The 21,435-nt window shown below is 41.6% G+C and overlaps 1 pseudogene; it reads left to right on the forward strand.

Annotated features, from left to right (window-relative positions):
* Positions 1 to 20,946: 20,946 nt before the first annotated feature.
* Positions 20,947 to 21,119, forward strand: LOC142600843 (U2 spliceosomal RNA; annotated as a pseudogene).
* The last annotated feature ends 316 nt before the right edge of the window (positions 21,120 to 21,435 follow it).

The following is a 21,435-nucleotide window of genomic DNA, read 5'->3' on the forward strand; positions in this document are numbered from 1 at the left end:
TGAAAGTCTGCTCCATGGAGGGAACATGTTTTATTCTGTTTTCTTGAAATGTTTAGCAATCTGGCCCAAACTCACTTGACAGGTAGAATTGACAAGGTCTCCTTGCTTTAAAAAAATGACAGTGTACTGACTAGTCTGATTTTCCAATTGTCAGAGTTCAGTTATCTAGACATGCTATTCATGTTTCATGCAGTAAAAGCAAGCTGGTGTGATGGCCAGACAAGCATAAAAGTTTTCTCCTCTTTTCCTAAGCACCTCAGAGTTAGTTGGAAAGCAAATGTTTTGGCCTTACGGAGAAGGAATGGTATAGATGGCTCTTTCCATACCTTGTAATTGTCAATATGGGACAAGCTTTAAATAATACAAAGACCTAAGCAAAATAAGAATTTTAAATAAACAACCGTATTCTGTCATGTAGTATGATTTTAAAGTAAGCTACGTTTTAAGGGTTATATCCATGAAAAGGCCAATTATTTTGCTCACTTTTTTCTTTTTCCTTTTTTTTAATCTTAGGTTTCCCCTCAGTTCTTGGCAGATTAAACATTTTCATTTCAAAATATAATAGCTGCAGCTCAAATAGAATCATAGAATGGTTTGGTTTGGAAGGGACCTCAAAGATCATCTAGTTCCAACCCCCCTGCCATGGGCAGGGACACCCTCCACTAGACCAGGTTGCCCAAAGCCTCGTCCAACCTGGCCTTGAACACTTCCAGGGAGGGGGCCTCCACAACCTCTCTGGGCAACCTGTTCCAGTGCCTCACCACTCTCACAGGAAAGAATTTCTTTCTAACATCTAATCTAAATCGACCTTCCTTCAGCTTGAACCCATTACCCCTTTGTCCTATCACTACACCCCCTGATAAACAGTCCCTCACCATCTTCCCTGTAGGCCCCCTTCAGAAACTGGTAAGCCGCAATAAGATCCCCGGGAGCCTTCTCTTCTCCAGGCTGAACAACCCCAACTCTCTCAGTCTGTCCTCATAGGAGAGGTGCTCCAGCCCTCTGATCCACTTCATGGCCCTCCTCTGGACTCGCTCCAACAGCTCCATGTCTCTCCTGTACTGGGGCCCCCAGAGCTGGATGCAGTACTCCAGGTGGGGTCTCACAAGAGCGGAGTAGAGGGGCAGGATCACCTCCCTCGACCTGCTGGTCACGCCTCTTTTGATGCAGCCCAGGACACGGTTGGCTTTCTGGGCTGCAAGCACACACTGCTGGCTCATGTTGAGCTTCTCATCAACCAATACCCCCAAATCCTTCTCCTCAGGGCTGCTCTCAATCCATTCATCGCCCAGCCTATAGTCGTGCTTGGGATTGCCCTGACCCACATGCAGGACCTTGCACTTGGCCTTGTTGAACTTCGTGAGGTTTGTGTGGGCCCACCTCTCAAGCCTGTCAAGGTCCCTCTGGATGGCATCCCTTCCCTCCAGCGTGTCGACCACACCACACAGCTTGGTGTTGTTGGCAAACTTGCTGAGGGTGCCCTCGATCCGCTGTCCATGTCACCGACAAAGATGTTAAACAGCGCCAGTCCCAGCACCGACCCCTGAGGAACACCACTTGTCACCACTCCCCACATGGACATTGAGCCGTTGACCACAACTCTTCGAGTGCGACCATCCAGCCAATAGTCCTCTTACAACAACAAATTTTGACTCTCAGTAGTTTCTACAGGCTGAAGCTAATTTCCCAGAAACCAGAATCAATGTGGCAGCCTTGGGGGAGTGGCTAAAGCAGCCCAAAGAGATTTAAACTGAGGCTGCTGCCTTTCTGTCCTACCTCCTATCAACAGCTCTTGCACCATCAGTAGTGCTGTGAGACTGCCTGAGGAGAAGTTCAGGTAGCTCCTCTAACTGAAACGTTTTTTTGCGGGGGCTTATTTTGAGCGGGCTCGTGTTGCTGGACTGGCTTGCTGTGCTGTTGCGAGAGCATCATTGCAAGGAAAGGTTTGAGCTGCCAGACCACCACACTTCGGGCCAGAGACAAGGATGGCGTGAGTCTTACAGGCTGAACTGCTTCTTGCTGGTACAGCTTTGGAAAGGTCCTTATTCTACGGCTTTATTTCGGTTACAGAGTTGCAGTAGCATGTTGCAACCACACAAATATGTGACTGAAAACAGAGTACTGTTGTGCAAGCACTGTAGAGCAGGGCCATAAAGTTGTTTGTTGTTTGAAGACCTCGATGCAGCTTCAGAGGTAAGGTATGCTCAGGAACTGCAGAGCTAAGGTCACGGCCACAGGGCAGGCAGGATGTTGCTGAACTATAAGGTTTCAGAGCACTTGAGTGATCTGATCAGCTGAGGATTAGTAGATCATAAAGGCCATATAAAGTTACTGTCAACCTGCCCTTTCCCTCAGGCTAGTAACTCTCCTTTTGATGTCTATGTACGTACATAATACGACTTTTCTTTCCTTTTTTTTTTATGGAAACACAAAGTGCTTGTTGCCTCCCAGGAAGTGCTGTTTATGTGGGTAGAACAGACTTAGTGTTTCAGGACTGCCAATCTGTCCCTTTTGTTAGCTGTAGAAATCACTTTAAAAACCAACTGGCATGTGAGTGGGTGGTTTTGGTTGGTTGTGGTTTTGGGGATTCTTTTCTTTTGTTGCATTACTTTCCTTATGCACATGCTGCTAAATTTCTATTTGTTAAGGAAGTACAAAGGAGGAAAAAGTAAGTTCTGCGTCATTTCAGTTTGCCTTTGTGCTTAGATCTGGTCAGAGCCAGCCAAATTCTCGGTAGTCAGCAATGTCAGCAAACATAAAGCAGATATCTAGAAAAGGACTTGGAGCTTTAAAGTCACATTAAGACTTTGTTATAAACGTCTGCTTTGAAGACTTGCAGTATGACACATGCAAAAAATGTTAACTTCCATTAAAAGCTCTCATGAGATTTGTTACCAAATGTTAGCAAAAATGCAGCAGGACATTTCAAGGGGTGCATTCCAAAAGGTTCTGTCATGTATTTGATGAAAGCATCTTTAAAAACCCAGTTAGTGTAAAGGAGGAAACATTGTACTTGCACCAGATTGATATTAAATGCAAATTTGGTTTCTGGGAGCAATTTAGGAAAACAATGACATTTAGTGAGAGCTTAATGGAAGTGTGTGAGAATAGAAATGGTCTTTGCTTGGCCTTCTGTCCACTGCTCGCAAAGTATGTAGAAAGCAAGTGACGAGACATTTGAATTGTGAAACACCAGGAAAAAAAAGTAGTTTATCGTCAGTATCCTTAATGGAGTATTGTGGGCATCCTGCTATTTCTAACACTACATTTTTGTAAGTAAGTCCTGTGGATTAGTTTGCAGTCATTTAAGAGTATATACACTGTATATGTACGCTAGTATATTTTTGTCTTTCTCCAGTTTATTCTGTAGTCAGTGGCTTGAGAAGGCTTATGTGAGTTTAGGAAGAGGAAAATATGGTTAAAGAAGCAATATTATGTCTTGTTCTAAGGCTCTGAAATTCAGTTTTTTCAGTATCTTGAAACAAGTGACCCGGTTGGGGCCAGTGAGGGAGAGAGCTGTCTCCCCTGCCCAGGCCGGCATGCAAGACAAATGGCTCCATTGTTTCTGTGGTGTGCAAATATCACCGGTCCTGGGAGGTCAGGATTGCACGCACTGAGTGGGTGCTTAAAGAACTTGGATCGAATACACATAGAAGATTTTGAAGATAAGGAGCCAGTAATGATAAGACTTGTGTACTCTCTAACCATGTTTTGGTGGTACAGTAAAAACACAAAGCACTGAGCTTGTGTAAACTTACTCACTCTGCTAGTTTAAAATATGCCAAGGAGTTAACTTTCTACCAGTAGGCTTTATGCCAGATAAGGTATCATTCTTCCCTCCACAGCCAGCCTAAAAACATAATGCTGCCACAAGCTTTCTATTGTTTATTTGAGCAAATTCTACAGAAACGCAGTTATGTACCTGTGCCTGACACGATGCACATGTGTTGTAGGTGACCTGGTATCACGTGGGTGTGGAAATAGCGAGCAGGGAGGCTGCAGACGTCTGAGGCTGGGGTGGAACTGGGTGAAGCTGGGCTGTGAAGGCTTTCCAGGGGACTTCACAACTCTTCAGGAGTTTGGGCCTAGGGTTGGGCTGAAGATAAGCTATAGAGTGGCATATAGATTTTTAATTTTTAGCACTCTAAAGATAATGATTTTTATTTCCATTTTAAACACAGGAGTTGCCTTAGACATAAGGGCTGATATGGTAGCCAGCAGGCTGATCAGGTATTACAGAAGAGCACAACAGTGCCAGTGAGCTGGTGATCTTTGCTTTGGCTGTGATTGGCATAGTTAATGCATTAGGCTGAAACAGTCCTTCACAGAAGATCAGCGATCATGGAGTTTTGGCATACTCCTAAGTTACTCATGTTCCTTATAAAAAAAAAAAAAGAAAAAAATCTTCCTGATGGATGTTATACCACTGCCTGTTGCTCTAACCATGTACAGGAAATAAAAAGCCTTGTCCTGCTCTTGAATTACGCAGACAGCTTCCACTGTGTGGTGTCCTCCAGAATTAGTTGTCATAGAATTGGAACAGAATCATGCAAAAAAATTCAACATCTTAAGGTGCCATCTAATCTCATAAAGTTTTGGAAGGACAGTTCCTCCCCCCCAGTTAGTTTTAGGAGGAGGAACACTTCTCTTGTCCTGCGTCTTGTGCAGTGTGAATGCCCCCTTCGGTTGTGTCTACTAGAAATGGCACTTCACCAACATCTGGAACCATTATTGACTTTTATATTGCAGACAATGAAAAATCACTCACAAACAGTCTTCGTTGTTGTGGTGGTTGTTTGGCATCTACTTAAGATACAGTTGGAAGAGTTTTAGTGTCTTGTCAATCTCTGCACTTAGCGTGAGGCTCTATAGACAGCAGTTGTTGCTGGAGGTCGTTGTTAGAATGAAGCCATTTGAAGGCAGCATTGAGTGGCCTCATTTAATTCCAGTGTAGCAAAGTGATTTAAGGACCTGCTTCCCTCTTATTTTGAAGTTGGATTTATCTGGCTCAAGGATTCTGACATTGACTATGTTCCTGGAGTATGGAGGCAGCACCAGAACTGCGTGCAAAGTTAATTTTTTTGAAATATTAATTTATCCATATTTTTTTGATATGTCTGCTGATTTCATACTCCTTTTGCCCACCAGACAGTTAAGGTATGTTTTCACAATTTTTCTTTGCAAATACCCATTGGAGTGTAAGATTCTTTCTAAGGCATGTTCAAAACCTTGTACATACTTTTTTTTAAATGAAAGATTAAATCCTCCTCTCTTTATTGTTTTATCACTCCTTTTGTTTTAATTTATAAGGTCACTGCAGCCAGATTTTTTTCTAAGGTGGATTTTCTGGCCTTTTTTTAAGGGCTTGGAGGTAGGGGAAAACAATTATGTAAGAGAATGATTTTCATTCCACTAATGTTGATTCACTTGGCTCATAAGAAGAGCTTATTGCTTTGTTTACTGGGAAAGAATGAATATCAACACATAAATAATCAGCTGAGAACTAGATTTCCAGAAGGAAGAATTTTCCTACTCACTTCTCAATTCAAAGCAATATCTTTTAAAATTGATGTAACTCACAGCCTTATGATGGTCACATTACTATCCCTTAGGAGTAAACACAGACAAAAGTGTCTGCTTAGTTTCCAAACTAGAGAGCAGTTGTTGCCTCAGGTACTCACATTTCTATAGAAAAAAGCCTTCCATAGCTCTTCTAGCTGTACATACTGAATGTATCCATGTACCTGGGGACTTCCATGCCAACTTTTAAGAAGTACTAGGAACTCTTCTTCAGAAAGACACGGAAAAACAATTTACTGACCGAGCCTCCCAAAAGTGCTTTTTCAGACAGTCTTTCACCTAGCTAAAGTACTCAGACCTGATTTGCAATAGCTGGAAGAAACTAACCATATCGTATAATTTCTGGACTCATTTTTCCCTTCCTTTTACTCTTGGAAAGATATGTAGCCTAACAGGACAACAGGGTCAACCCTTTCTTCAGACCCCGTTGCAGTGCAACACTCAAACCTCCTTCTGGAAAATCCTCTCAGGCTAATACGTTGACATCCCACTTCTCAGAGTTTGCAAAGCCTAATGTATTTAGCTTGTTAACAGCATCCCACAGAACCTCAAGTCCCAGGGACAACTCGTGTCCTTCACGGCTCATGGGATTTTGTAGTACTCAACAGCAGTAAGAGATTTGTCCGAGAGGAGGGCCCGGGCCACTGGTCATGCACGTCATCTACACCATTATCTGTTTCGGCAATATGGCTTGATTTTTAAAGCTTCTAATGGAAAGTGTGTTATGTCCATTATGCATAAGCCATCAGATGCTTTTATCAAGTACTTCAGCTGTTCCAAATTACAAGCATGTTTGTGGGCTACGTACATTTATTAGCTTATTTCTATATGATGGTTTCATAATGCTGAAAACAGAGAAAGAAGCAGATTCATTTTCCTCAGACTGCTTGATGTGAGAAAATTATCCTCATAGTTCATGCTGTTAGAGAAGGTTGCTGTGACCTGGAGATGTACCACTTAGGTTATCACTTTCCAAGTTTAAAAGAATTAGCTGTCAGCAACAGAAACTGTCTTTCTGCTTGCTTTACAGCATTTTGCAGAACGCAATGCTGATCCGTGTCAACAGACTTTGGATGCCACACAGCAACACTTTTAAGTAAATCCAAGTAACCAGTCATCACACTGGCTTCCAGGTATTTACAATAATAGTGCCTAAATCCCTCCTTCAGACATCGGACTTTCATACCAAGTGAGGCAGGAGGTGCCAAGAATTAAGTAACTTAAAGGATAAGAAGTCAGAGACAGAAACTGCAAGGGGGACGAGCTTTAAAAGCATACCTTGAATGCACTTAGGGCAGTTGGGGGTGAGGTGGAATTGTTGGCTGTGCAGAATACCTGAACTGAATTGCTAGTTTTTGAGTCAGCAGAGCATTGCCAGCTTTACAGCCAAGAACTGCATTTTTCTACCCAGACTGAGTCAAATGCAAAACCAACTTTAATTTTGAAATAAGAATTGCATGTGGTTATTAAAAAAATAGAGATTGTCTTGAGTTGTATTTTCACAATGGGAAAATACTGGTCCTTTCTCGTGGTACTTGTTACTGGCCAGAATTTCTTCTTCAGCTGTTTTTGGACATAGTTCAGTACAGACATTTTTGGCGATGATTGAGCTAAAGAGAGTTTTTGTGGGTGGACAGTTGTCTGAGTTACCAGTAAACCTACTGTTTAATGCTAAAGCACTGTGCTGGAACTCTCCATTTTTAATCACTAGTCAATTACAATTTAAAAAAAAAGAAATCTAGCCTTAGACTTCAGCTTGCTCAGTGGGACAGCAGAGGCTGAGATATATGCAGGGACAATCAGTATGATACTTTTTTCCCCAGTGTTTTCAACTTTGTGTTCATTTGCATCTGACATTACAAAGCATGAATGTAAAATATTGCCAAGTTATGAGTGTAATAAATCTGCACCTACTTGCACATAAGGTGGTCAGAAATCAGGCCCGGGGATACTTACTCCCTGCAGACTGTCAGTAGTCTGGCAAAATATGAGTGCACATCCTGATCCAGAATAATATTAGGCTCATTCATCTTTAGCTTAATCTACTTTGGAAAAGGAAATACCTTGTGACATTCTTCAGTGGCCTCTATGGACAAATAAATAAAAGATTTAATGGAGCCTTCACAGTAGGACATTGGCAACCAAGGAGGACCCCGAGGACTGGGTTGTATAAATTAGGCAGAACTTGGGATATTTTCAGAGCTCCATAAGGGATGAGGAAGAAAGGTCTTTCATCCACTCAAGTTCTTGAGGCTCTGAGGAAAAAAAAACCTCACCATGTTTAGCACAGGGAACAACTGTTTCTCCTGAGTGTTTTGAGGCTGTATATGTGCATCTTATAGTCTGGCCTCGTTCCATCAAGTACATTCCTCTGAATTGGACACTAAATGGTAATGGCTTTTAGTATGTCAGCAGGTAATTAATTATGATAAACGTGCAAATTGTGTATTGTCTTGATAGGCTGTGTACAGCCAACAGGGCACACGTGACTAAAAATATACTGATTAGAGGTCTGCAGTAGTAATGAGCACTGGGACAGTATGCCACACTGAGTCACTGAGAGCTGTGCTGTCAATTACCTGTGGATTAAGGACCGATGTGATTTTAACCAGATCCCTTATGACCTGAATGGAAAGCCCCAAGGCATTTCGTGGCACTGCCTCTTACAAATCCTCCCTGATAGATCTGGGTTTTATTCTTATTATTTGTTACTTTTTTTTTTTTTTTTAAAGAAAATCAAACTTCAAAGTAATGGCCTAATTTTTGATTAATATACCTTACAGTATATATCCTATGACTTCTTTTTTCTTGTCTCATCCGTTAACCTTCTGCACCTGGATGCTGAAGGGAAGGAGAGGGCTGGGGGGAACAGATGATGCATGCCAAAAGAAAAAGTAATTGTGGCGATAAGGAGTTTTAGCAACTTGGAGAAAGAATCCTTTCCCTCACATTTTCCAACCTCTTTTGGCTTTTGTGTTAGCCTCTCATTGTTATTTGTGTGTGCATACATACATATATGTGTGTGCACATATTAAGCACATTGTTGTAGGTGAAGAGGATGGTTCTTCATGTCAATACATCAAGAAGAACTCAGAACCGCTTTGTCAACATATATAAGCTATTAGACTATCCACAAATGATGTCTTTGAGGTCATCTTCTGTAGCCGGAATAAATTTCTCTTTAGCGGTACAGATGGATACTAGGAAAGCCAGCAGATGTATTGTAGCTAATCAGAAAGAGGCTCAGCAGGGTAACTGAAATCTCTGCTAGAATTCATATCCCTTCACAGAGTTTAATTAAAGAGCTTTGTGTGCATCCTTTTGTTTTATCTGTTGCCAGTGTTTTGTCTCCTATTGTGGCAGTTCCTTCAAATAACCATCAATTTGCTGTGATAATCTGATGAGGAGAACGAGCAGCACTATTTAATTATATAAAAATGATAATGAGCTTTGGCTGCCGAAGAGTTAAAGAGGTGCTGCTGGCCACAGGAATACAAAAGAGCTGGTGCCAAAGGGGCTCCTGGAAGTCTGTGGCACTTCAGACTTCATTGCTGAGCAGCAGTAACTGGCTTGAGCAAGCAGCAGGCCAGCGGAGCTTCCTTCGGGGAGAGATAACTGAATTATTGAGCAGCCTCCTCACAGCAGGAAGCAGAACAGGCATGGGCAGATTTCTGTTTCACACCCCAGCAAAAATACAAGGCAATCAAAAGAAAGATCTCTTGTCCTACATAAGCACAATGCCCTTGGCACTGTACTCCATTCCTCACCCTCACAGCAGAAGATGGAGTTTGGGCATAACCAGGTGTCTATCTGGTGCCATTTTGCTGCAGGAGGTAGCAGGAGAACTTGGGGGAATGGGGTTCTGGCTGCTGGGGAAACGTGAGCCAAGGTGCAGATAACTCAGGTATGCCTGTGCTCTGTCCAAGAGTAGTGTGGGTTCAGGTTTATCAAGGGGTAACTCTTCTAAGAGGTAAAAACTTTCCGTTTTCAGAGCTTTTTTTTTCTAATCTTTTTTTTTTTTTAATAACCAAGAGGTAAGTAAAATATTGTGCAACCTCTTTATTTTGCATCCAAACTACTTAGTCATTGAAGTTGTTGTTTTCCTTTTTCTATTTTCTCTAGCTGAAGTAAGCATGGGGCGGGGAGCTTTGGAAAACAGGAACAGCAGTGGAGCAGAGGAGGCAAAATTGCTGGAAGCCCTGTTTCTTAAAGCAGAGAACCAAGTCCCCAGAATTCAGCTTAATATTGATGTGACTGACTACCATGTGCATAGCGTCCTGATTAATCACAGCAGTAATGAACTCCTGAGATATGTAGCGCCCACAGGGTCTGTATAAAACAAGGTCTCCAGGAACGGAGCCGCTTGGCTGGAACATGTATGATGGAGCTGGAGATAACACATCCAGAACCAAGGATGTCTGTGAAGGCAACGAGACGTGGCAGGGCCTGCGCATAGCCTGGTCACAGCGCTGTGGGAGAGGAGGTGTGGTAAGGCAAGGGCGTCAGGGCAGCTGAGGTAAGCCGGGGCGAAACCTGTGACAGAGCAATGCTGTTAGAGGTCTGATGTGAACAGGACTGTGATGGTACTGCTTCTGACTGACACTGCTGTACCGCTCATACCCAGAAAGTGGAAAAAACTTTGAGGAGCACTCTGTTTTTACCAGGGTGTGTGTGTTGATTGTATGTAAGGAAGACTGACATGGGAAGGGGCGGTGCTGAGTTGATAAGAGATGCAGCTTTGCCTTTATTGCAGCATTCATCCTATAGTACGCTGTGCTGTGTATTGGTATTTCTGTATCAGGAAAGGTGTGCTGGGATAGATACAGTCTTAAACAGAGAGGTTAAGGTAAGGTTACAGAGAGGAGCACTTTACAGGTGTAGAACTACAATTGCATTATACAGGCAGAGCTTTTTTATTGCTACTGACAGTCTTTTAGACCCTGGCCCCTTTGACCGGGTCATTTGTTTGCATGTGATTCTGCAAATTTCTCGTAAGGGTAAGTGAGCAGACATGCCATCTTCCTCCCTTCCTTTGGTTATCCTCCCCACCTCTCCTCTACAACGCTGTACTCATACTGTCCATAACAAGGTTATTGACCTGCTTGCCTTCACGGCCTCTCCATGTGTCAGTGTCTACTCTTGTATTTCACGATATTCCCTGCTCTTATCCTTCTTTCATCCCTGCGGGCACCGAAGCCAGCCAATGCTGTTCAGCCTGAGAGCCACAAAACTCCTTTGGCACTGGCTCTTTTGTGTTCCAGTGGCCAGCCACGACAACTCCTGCACGACCAAGGAAGTTATTTTTACAGGAAGAGTACCATGTACCTTCCTCAATAGGAAAGATGTGAATCTGAATTATCTCCTCGTCTTTTAGCCTCACTCTTTTTGACATCCCCTTCCATTTATAACCCTGTTTCCTAAGTTCATTCAGCATGCCATCTATGTAATACATCCTTTTCTCTCTACCCAGACAACTACAACTTTGCTGTTATTTCTTCAGTTCTTGTTATCTTATGGGTCAATCACTGTACTCATCTGATACTGTATGTCATAAATCTGACAGATGGACCCTACCCATCCCCAGTGCTCCAGCAAAGATAACTTTCCCAATGCTTAAGTTTAACTATGTTGTCTGTTCTTTGTGCTTTCCCATTGCCTTACTCGAGAAACTTAAGCTACTTGTTTTTACTTCAAGGCTTATCATGACCTGTCTTCTCCCTACCTTTGTCCTCACCTCCTCAGTACTGAAAAGTTAGCTTCCACCTCTACTAGGACATAGTCCTGGCCTCCTCTGAGCACTCATTCCATTTTTAAATGTTCTTAATACTTGGAAGGAGCATCCTGTGAAGCTCTGCAAAGCAGCTTCTTCTGTCTCTTAACATTAACTCCTAAGACTCTTCCTTTCCACATTGCCTCTTAAAAAACTTGGTGTATGGCTAATGTGCTGGCTGACATCATTGTCTAATTTTACTCCCTTCCCTGGCCATACTGCCCCAACACTTTACGATCAGGTCATGAATGCTTTGGGACTGGGACTGTCACGCTGTTCTGCCCAAGTACAGCACATAGCACAACATAACCCAAGGGGAACGTGGTCTGTGAGAAGGGCTCCTATGCACTTCAGTAATAAATACCTATGCAGCAGGAGTGCACCTGTAAAAGCAGAGTTACATGGTAACAATACAGGAAAATTGTCACCCTTCCCCTGGTGACATAAGCAATCTAGAAGAAAAGCAGAGTGGCTGGTATCTTTACACTCACACTCAGCTCACCCACACTCAAAAGAGATCACATCTCTTTCTGCTCCTACCTGACATAGGTTATGCCGAAACCCGAGGATGTGAGTTTTGGTAACATCACCTGAAGAACACCTCTGGCTAGGCTGTGTATAGGGAGAGGTACCTGTCGGCACACAGCACTTCCAAATACCACTAGTGCAGTTCAGGGCTCGGCAGCTGGCCCCACCGCTATGCTGGTGGAAAGGATGGTGTGAGCACTCCTTCATGTATTCCAGCCCAGATTCATCAGATTATCTCAAACTACTTCACCGGGGCTTAAACTGGCAGGGCTGGGTGTGCGCTGTTGCAGACTGGGGGGCACACGCAGACCCACTGGGGTACCTTTGGGCCAGTAAATCCTGGCAATGGGGTGGTGGCAAACAGGCATGGGGTGGGAGAGGAGGAGCGGCTGTAATGTCTTCAGCCCTCGCAGCTGTGTGCGCTGTAAGCCTGTATCTGCAGCACCACTGTACTTGCTAGCACTTCAGACAAAAGTAAACCTTTCTTTTTGCAGAGACTTCTTTCTGTGTGAACTAAAATCCTTCGTTATCCACGGAGTTTGACTAGTGTCGCATTGAAATGAACTTCAAAGCAAATTCACATCGAAACTGCTAGAGACTTAATTTTTGCTTGGTTTTGATACAAAACATGAAAATCACCTCAGGCTAGCTGGCAATGCTTGTGACGAGCAAATCTTTTGGTGAAACAGGAGAGGGCTTCCGGTTTCTAATGAAATCCTGCCCCCCTCCCTCCCCCAATCCAGTGGGCATTTACATGGTTTTCTTGTGAACATTTCACGCAACTTTGAAAATCAAATGCTTCCTTACAGGAAATGTTTTTTCTCTGTTGTGCATCTTTTGTGGCTGACTGCCAAGAGATCCTGATCCGACATCCAGCTGTGCTTCTATGACCAGCTTTTGTGACTGTGGAGAATCATTTTTTTTTACTTCTGCTTCCTCCGTTTTCTTCTCTGTTAAATATGTATAAACAAGTTAGAAATCAGAGCCTGTATGTTCTTTGCAGCCATAGTGGGCAGAAATGTGATAGCAAAAGGTTAGAATTCTTAAAAAGTGTCTGAGAAATAAATCAGATGATAAACATAAACTTTTTTTTTTTAATCTGACAAAAATTATTTTTTACTCACAAGGTGAGAGCCATGCAATATTTCAGTGTAAGTTAAAATAGTAAGTAAAAAAGTGCTTACCCTGTATAAAGTTTTGCTAAATGAGGGAGGAGATAAAGCTCTTGCAAGGAATATGCAAGGAAAACAGTTTCCTTTTCTGGAAAACACGTTTTACTGGTATGCATCCTTTTATACTGTCTTAAGGCATTCTGAAGTAACAAGGTTGCAAAAGCAATCTCTGTTAGCTGCATTTTGACTTAAACAATGAGGTAATTACTAATGTGGTAATTTCATGTGGGCAGATGCGTAAAAACCCAGAAAGACACCCTGCTTTACACTTATGCAACTGTAAATGAGTGTTGCAGTTATAAATATCAAAATACAGGGAGAAAGGGGGCGTGGGGAGCAGGAGCAGGCCTGGCAAAAAATCTGGGCTTCATACAGCCAAAGCCCTTCATTTGCACTCTGAAAGCAAGGCCAAATCAAATTAACACACAGAAGAACATTAAGTAATAACAGTTCATGGGCTCCCTTGTTAAAGTTACTGTAGAGCCTGTCCCTGGCAAGCGACATGTACACGTGGTGCTCATGCATGGGGCATCACTGCTCTGGGGGCACGAGGACTCACCAGTGGAGTCTTTGGGGCGGTGTTCAGGTAGATGCCAGCAGGAATCCATTTGGCCTGCACCGAGGTTTCTTTTGCACTTTACAAAGCAGGGATTCAGCTAGTGTGGAGACCAAATGCCCATTTTGATCTGGGAAACAGATCCGGTCTTGAATATATGAGAAACACAGCACACCATCTTATGAAAAATTTACCTTTATTCCTTTCTCTTTATTTTTTTAAATCGACATTGTGGCCAGTGCTCTATGTTCAAAAATAACTTGCTTGAATATGACGGTATCTTTCTTAAGATAATCACAAGAAAATAGCATTAAAAATAAACATTTCTCCTTTTGATATATTAGAATCTGGAGTATTTAAGATTTGTGCTTCCAATTTCTTTCTCCTCATCTCTGGCACTAGATTTGATGTATGTTTCTTGTCGGTGAAAGCTGAGGCTTTCTCTGACTATGAAACTGGGTTAAGTATTTTCTGCTTTCCCCATCTATCCTTCCAGTCTGTTAGCTGGCCTGAAACAGTGGTTTGTGGTTCAGTTTCAGATTTCTGACAATAATGCTTGAAAAAAGCTGCCTTCCTTTTTTCCTTAAGATTTACTTTCATATTGTTTTCATAATAGTTCTTATACTGAAGCCAGTAAAACTTACCGAATGGCATTGTGAAGCTGACTTCCCCATGTTATAATGGCCTTTCTGATCATCATCCCTGCATTTCATTCAGCTCACTTGTGAAATGGAGGCCTCGCGATGGTAACGCCAAGGTTTCCTACAGAGCACTGGTTTTCACCTATTTACTGCAGTGGTATCGCTCTGAGGAAGTGGTTATGGTTACTTCTGGTCATATGTTTCTCCAGGAGAAGTCCACCTACAGTAGCCTTAGTTAAGTTGATCCTCCAGAGATTCCCTGATCTTCTGACATCCAAAAGAGATGACTTTATGTTGTAGGAAAGGTGACTTGATGTTGTAGTCTTCTCAAGAGAGCAGAGTAGACCGTGATTTGTTCCTCTCAGTCCCAGCATGGTGTGATCCAAATCCTTCCATTACCTGAGGAAGGAAAGGGTAGCCTTACTTCCTCCCTATTTCCTTAACTAATAATTCAGAGAGAAATAAAAACTTACTCTTAACAGGCTGATGCTATTAGAGTCTTCAAAATGAATTTGCATACTCTGCCTCCTTGTGCCCAGGAGGACTAGCAAGTAAGTCCTGCTCGCAGGCATAGGGTCTGCCAGAGATGTTGAAAAATTCTTCACAAATCTGTGAGGGGGGAGGTCCCGCCTGCACTGTGCAGTTTTCTAAAACAAAGCAAAAAAACCCCAATATCTAAGAACATTGTGTTTGCTGACCTCTAAGTTAATCAAGGCTCACAGTTAAAGTAACCTACCTACCAACCCACCACAATAAAAAAAACCCAAAACTGTGGTCTATAATTGCTCCTGTCTGTTAGGAGTTAGTTTTTTCTTTTTAGTCTGTCTTTTCAAGTACTGAAACTTAGTTAAAATAAGTAGAAGTAGAAAACAATGGAGTATTTCAGCACGGGCTCTTTAGAAATTTCAGTAAGTTTTTTTGTTTGGTTGGTTGGTTGGGGTTTTTTTAAATAAAAGGAGATGCTCTCTGTGTGCTGATGTGCTGCACTTTCTATTTGGGAAGGCTGCTATGGTATCCTCAATAAGCAGTTTAGAGTGTCATTGATTGACTCAGCCTGGTGCTGAATGGTCATTTTTAATGTACTGTATTGTCCTCACCTTTGGCCATCGGAGTCCATCAGCTGCAAGACTAACAGGCTCTTTACTTGCTCTGTTCAGTCTCAGTGGCTGTTTTAGCATACCTGCATTTGCAACTCCAGTCATTTTGCTCAATAAAAAGGTTGTAGTACTTCATGGTGGCCAGGGAAGCTTGGGCTGGCATTGCCACTGCATTTCTGTTGGGTTTAGGTTTTAGGTACTTGTGGTTTGATCCCTAACTCCCAGAAGTTTTTACAAAATTTGTTTTGACAAGGTGAGTGAGCTTTCTGAACAGCAAATCAGGGACATGTACATTTGTTTGAATCTCAGCACTGCAGATGTTTGTATGGGGACAGAAGTGCCACAACCTGTGGGATGAGTTTGGGGGTTTGCTTGGTGGGGATAAGAGAAGACGACATTGAATTCTTTGCTAGATGAGGGATGTTAGAGGAGCTGAGTTTTGTAGCTATTACCTTCTGTAACTGCATCATATTTCCTTCCAAGCTTGGATGACTTCAGAATCTTTTTCACCAAGTCCCACTACCTATCACCTAAATGTATGAGGATCTTAGCTTGCATTTTCTTGAAGCACGTTTCTTTGCCTTGTGGTTGCCAAGAAATACTTGGATACACTGCTGAAGTGTCTACATAAGAGTTCTTTCCTTTCTTTTAAAGTGAATTAACAAAAAAAAAACACAAAACCACAACGTAATTACCTTTTACATTTAATAAAATCTTATGATTTTAGAGAGACTGACTCATGATATTTGAATGCCAGGAGTTGGCAATACTGCTAGATGAAGTGTTAAATCCCTTCAAGATCTGCCCTGATCATCAGCTTTATTTCACAAAGACCAGTGAGGAGACAATATACATATAACCGAAAAGTAAAGTTCATGCAAAGGTGTCTTTATTAGATGCTAAAAGCAGTGTATCCTCTTCCTGAAACAATTTTTACCTGAGAGTGAACATGTTAGTAGCCACTCATACGTTACCTTCTGAGATCCAGGCAAAAAATACATTTGAGCATCTCTTTCAAGATGGTACTATACTACTGGAATGTCTTCCATTACCTTATGCTGCAACATATTACTTGAAAGAGTGATAGCATTTAAATAGTGTTCAAATAACACAGCCCATGCCCACCTGCTTTGGATATTGTTTCCCGCTTCAAAAAATCCAAAGGAAAGACAGAACTGTTTTAAACTAAATATTGGCCCCTGTGCAGGTCTTATCACTTACACTTCTCCCCCTTTCCCCCTGAGCAAAAAAAATCTTTTATATTTGTGGTTTATATATGATCTTGTGGTATTTTCTCTTGCTATTTGACTAGTTCTACCTTTATGTGGTATTCTTATGCCTCTGGGGCAGAGCGCAGTGGAGGACGATGTTTAAAATTAGGTGCAAAATTATAAATCTTTGATAAAATGCTGATAAATCTTTATGTAATGTGTATTTAGAAATCACTCAAAATCAAGAAATCATATTACCAAATCACAAGCCAGTGGTGCTGTTTCATGCCACCAGAGCCCTGTTGGAAGAAAATACACTGGATTTTGATTTTCTGTCAAAACCTTCTTTATTTCTAGATCCCACAGCCCTGTGAACAGGACATAAAATAACCATTTTAATTACAAGGTAAAATAAATATCATTAGATGCTATTGGAACATTTTCAGCTAAGCCTGTTTTGCTGACACAAGACATGTATCATTAGAGACAGAGAAGTCGGGATGTCTAGGACATTACCTGTGTTGCATGAAGAATGAAGAACCGGCTTCCTGCTGTGGAAGCTGTATTGTGCCTTAGAGGTATGTGGAGTGCCCTCAGCTAATAAACTGAAGGATACTTCTTCTAAATAAGCTCTAGTTAGCATAAATGGGTGAAAAGGGTGTAAATCACAAATATATTTCAATTTATGTTAATAAAATTTAAATGGTTTAGAAGCTGGGTCACTGGTTAATCAGAAATGCCATGGAAACAGCATCAGCTTTAGTAGCAACGATGAAATCATAGACAAGGACTTTAAAAACAACACTGAGTGATTCTGTGAATTTCTTGCCTGCTGTGCTTAATATTTTTAATCTGAAATTACTAATAAAAATATCTGTTGCTCTAGCAGATTTCAGGCACAGGTTCCCAATACGAGGGGTAAAGCAAATGTCCTACTATCTGCTGCAAAGGCAAAGCTGTGCCGTATTTTTTCATACTAATTTAGGGCAAAGAGGGACCATTACAGCCATGTAGTTTGACCTTCTACATAACGCAGACCAACGAATTTAACTCAGTGATTGCTACCCTTGGGCTAGATTTCAAAAGTGGAGAGAGATTTATTCCTTTCTTTTTTTCTTTTGATCCCTCAGTGTTTTCAACTGCCTGAATCTGGCTCTTTGTTAAAATGGAGAGACTGTAATTTTAATTTATGTTTTGTTTTCAGAATGTGCATATATATATATATATAAAAAAATACATAGGGGTGTGTGCAGACACACATTTGAAATGGTTTGCATTTGTAAAAATAGAGATGACCTCAGATTTGAAAGGATACATAGACTCAGAAGAAAATTGGGAGAGAGAAAGGGTGGCAGAAGGTAGCATGACCTTCACGTGCAACTCATCATGGGCCTCTCTGGTGAAGTGTTTATACTTCATATTAAGTCAGCACAGGGTGGGATTAGAGGCCTGCAGAGAGAAACAACTTGCCTCACCCTGAAGAAATTGCCAAAAATGTAATGTAGCGCAGAGCCTTCTCAGTTGGGGCTCATTTTAAAACGGCAGAAACAGGCCAGGCGCTCAGCCCTTTGCTGGGAAGTTGAAAACTCCTTCCCTTTGCCTACTGTGGGAAAAGCCTGGGTAGATACACACATGCTGAGGAGCAAGCGTGGAGCTGCCTGCTTCACTACCCATCGCATCTGTGCTGGATTGAAGCTGCGAGGTTTTTATCTCTTGCTTCAAAAAGTTTTCAGAGAAAGCTCCATTGAGATTATTTTCCTTTACCTTATGTGGGCTAAAAATAATTTTTAAAAAATCCTGTAATCACTTCACTTACTCTAAGGAGTATGGTAAACATGATAGGATACTGTGCAGACCTTCATCCGTCTTGTGTTTACTACCAGTGAAGACCCTGGGCCACCCTCAGAGAAACAGTGTCTGTTAAGTGGTCTATTAAGTGCTCTAGTCCGATTAACGAAGCAGACTTATTTATTGTCACTGAAAGTTGACCTGGAAGCTTATTTGAAAGGAAAACTGCAATGAAAAGTTACCACATTTTGGATAGGTAAATACTTAAGAAGTAAGACTGTATAAAAATGAATTTTTGTTAGGATAGCTACCCTCTCTCTCACAACTCCCATGATAACCATGACCAGTCTGAATGACCTCCCAGTGGGCCTTTTTATTGATACTTCCCAGCAGGAGTTTCAGTCTGACAAGTAGGTCAGGATTCTGTTGGTCTGATTCCCATTTGAATGCATGACAAAACAGGAGGATTTCAGCTTTACTGTCAAAAAGGTTCTTCTCTTTCATGTTCAGGTTATCTAATATCTAGAGGGCAGGTGCAGGGGTTAAAAAAAAAAAAAAAAAGAAAATCACAAAGGGGAGGAGCATAGAAAGGAAAAGAAAGTATTAAAATTTAATCCTCTGAGTGATAGCATGACTAATGACTCCATAATCTCTACTCTGCCATTGCGCATCTACAGCAGAGTGGTCCTGCTCCAGATAGTACTTAATGTCCCAAAATATTTTGTAGCCACCTTTAATTTATGAAGTGATCTCCCACTTATCATCATAGCGCTATCTTTTTGGAGTGGAAGAGAGGGTGTGTTGATACATTCTGCCCTCCTCCACAAAAATGCAGAAGGTCCAGGGGGCAAAACTGAACTTGCTCTGACAATTCCTGCTTCTCCCTTTTCTCCATGTGCCATGTCCTGGGAAGGGAGTTCATGCAAATTTCCCTGTGCCCCTCTGGCACTGGGAAAGGAAATTTAATCTAATTTACTACTTCTCCCATAGGCTTATGTTGAATAAAGAATGAAGAAGTGTATCATCTTGTCCGGTGAAGTTGGGGGTGATGAGCTGAAACCAACAAATATATTACAAAAAAGATAGCAAGCTGGACTAAAACCAAATTCTCATTGGTGAATTATTAGTCCACTGTTCATTATGATGTTGAGTTTCAATCCTAATGAGGTGGAACTTGATGAGATAATTACTTTGAACTATAGGATTCTGTTTGCCCACAACAAAAGCTTGTAGTATGGTATCATCTCATCAAGCCCTTCCCTTTTTCTGAAGTTATTAGTTTTCTTTTAAATGGGATGTTTGTCTTTTCTCATTTAATGAAAACTGCACAGTGACTGGAGATATCTGGTACCTATCAGGATTTATCTAAATGTAACCACCATCTGTAGATTGTTCCTACTCAGTCCGGTAAAGAAGAACCTCAAAAAGAAATGTCAAGGGGATATTTACTGGCAAATCTGGTACAAAGTTGGTGCCATGTGTACTGTCTGGTATGAAAAAGATGAAGTGAACTAATACTATTGGAACATCTTTTGTGTCACAAGTTTCACAGAGCATGAACCTTCTATAATCTTCACAAGCTGAGTTGCAGTGTATGGAGGTTGCAGGTTCAGCTAACTGTGGCTCTCAACATCATTGGTGTGTAGTGAAGATGCCTCAGGTCTCTCTTGCATCCCTTCTTTGCTGACCATTTGCTTCAGCCTAGAATATAGGAGCATTTGTGAGTGTATGAATGAAAGAGTTCCTACATTTTATTGCTTTGACACATGGTGTTAGGATATGTATAATATTTCACCAAGCAGTCACTCAAAGTTATAGGGTTTTTAAAATCATTTTTCCAAAAAGGATGTGATGTGCTGGTTGAGCCTCTTCACTTTATTCAGGAACCTAGAATGGCTGGTTTTACCATCATTCAGTAAAGAAAGGGGATGACGGAAACTGCCTTCAGACTAAAAATAACAGAAGGATTTTTCTGTGTGTTTGAAGGGTGCAGCAATGCGTTGTGGATAGAGCATAGGACAAGTAGTTTAAGGCCTGCTTTTCTTTTCCTCCACAAATATCACAGACTTTGGATGAGACACTTTTCTCTGAATAAAACCTTTTAGTTATAAAATCAGATTGATATAAAGAAATCTCATGCAGATGTCAAAGGGCCCAATATATTCATATTTCAATCTGATGAGAGTCTTAAGATAGAAGGAGCTCTGGAAGAACTGTGTTTACAACAATCAAGAGACATTCATTGAGGGAATGGGACGGTGTGCTGCGATGTTGTAGAACTAAGGAAAAATAAGGAAAAGAAGCAAAATAGATTAGTAGTTAGGATGGAAACAACATTTAGCAAATCAAGAAAGGAATTATCATCAAAAGATAAAATGTAATCTTACACACTTTAAAACATAGGGAAAAAAATGAAGGCACATATTTCTTCCACTCATTCATATCTTGCACTGGTAATGATGTTAGTATAGAATGGTGGCTTGTTTGTGTTGTGAAGTCCTTGCTTTTCTCCAGGGATACACAGACAGGGCATGGAATAGCACCATAATGAGACCATGGGAGCTGCCATGCTGGCTTACACTAACTTGCTGTCCTCTCTCCACATCCCTTCTTGGCCTTTTAGCTAAAATCAAGTGTAGTACCCATTCTTGTCAGTTTTATGCCACTCATATCTTCAATATGAGGACTTGATGTTAAATGAGTGTGGAAAGCGGGAGGTGGACTTGGAGCTTGCTCTGTGCCTTGTCCTAAAATGCAGTGCCCCAGGGAACAGGACTGGGTAATGGGACGGTGGGCTGAGAGAAAAGTGTATAAGCAAGGCACGTATGCAGCAGTATTTCACAACAGTATTTTCCCAGCCTACGATGACTTGTGGTTCAGTGACTTTCTGAGCCAAAGGGGGGTCTTTGTGTAAATTCTTTTCTATTAATTTTCCTCATTTTTCTGAGCCAGATTCTGCAGCAAGGAGGGTGCAGCAACCATCTCGACACACTGTGTGAGGAAGCATTCCCTTCTCGTGGCTTTGAAACTCTGATCTGCCTTTTTCATTGAGTCTCCTCTAGTTCTTTTTTTTTTTTTTTTTTTTTTTTTTG

The sequence above is a fragment of the Balearica regulorum genome, chromosome 2, assembly GCF_011004875.1.
Source record: "Balearica regulorum gibbericeps isolate bBalReg1 chromosome 2, bBalReg1.pri, whole genome shotgun sequence".
Lineage (NCBI taxonomy): Eukaryota > Metazoa > Chordata > Aves > Gruiformes > Gruidae > Balearica > Balearica regulorum.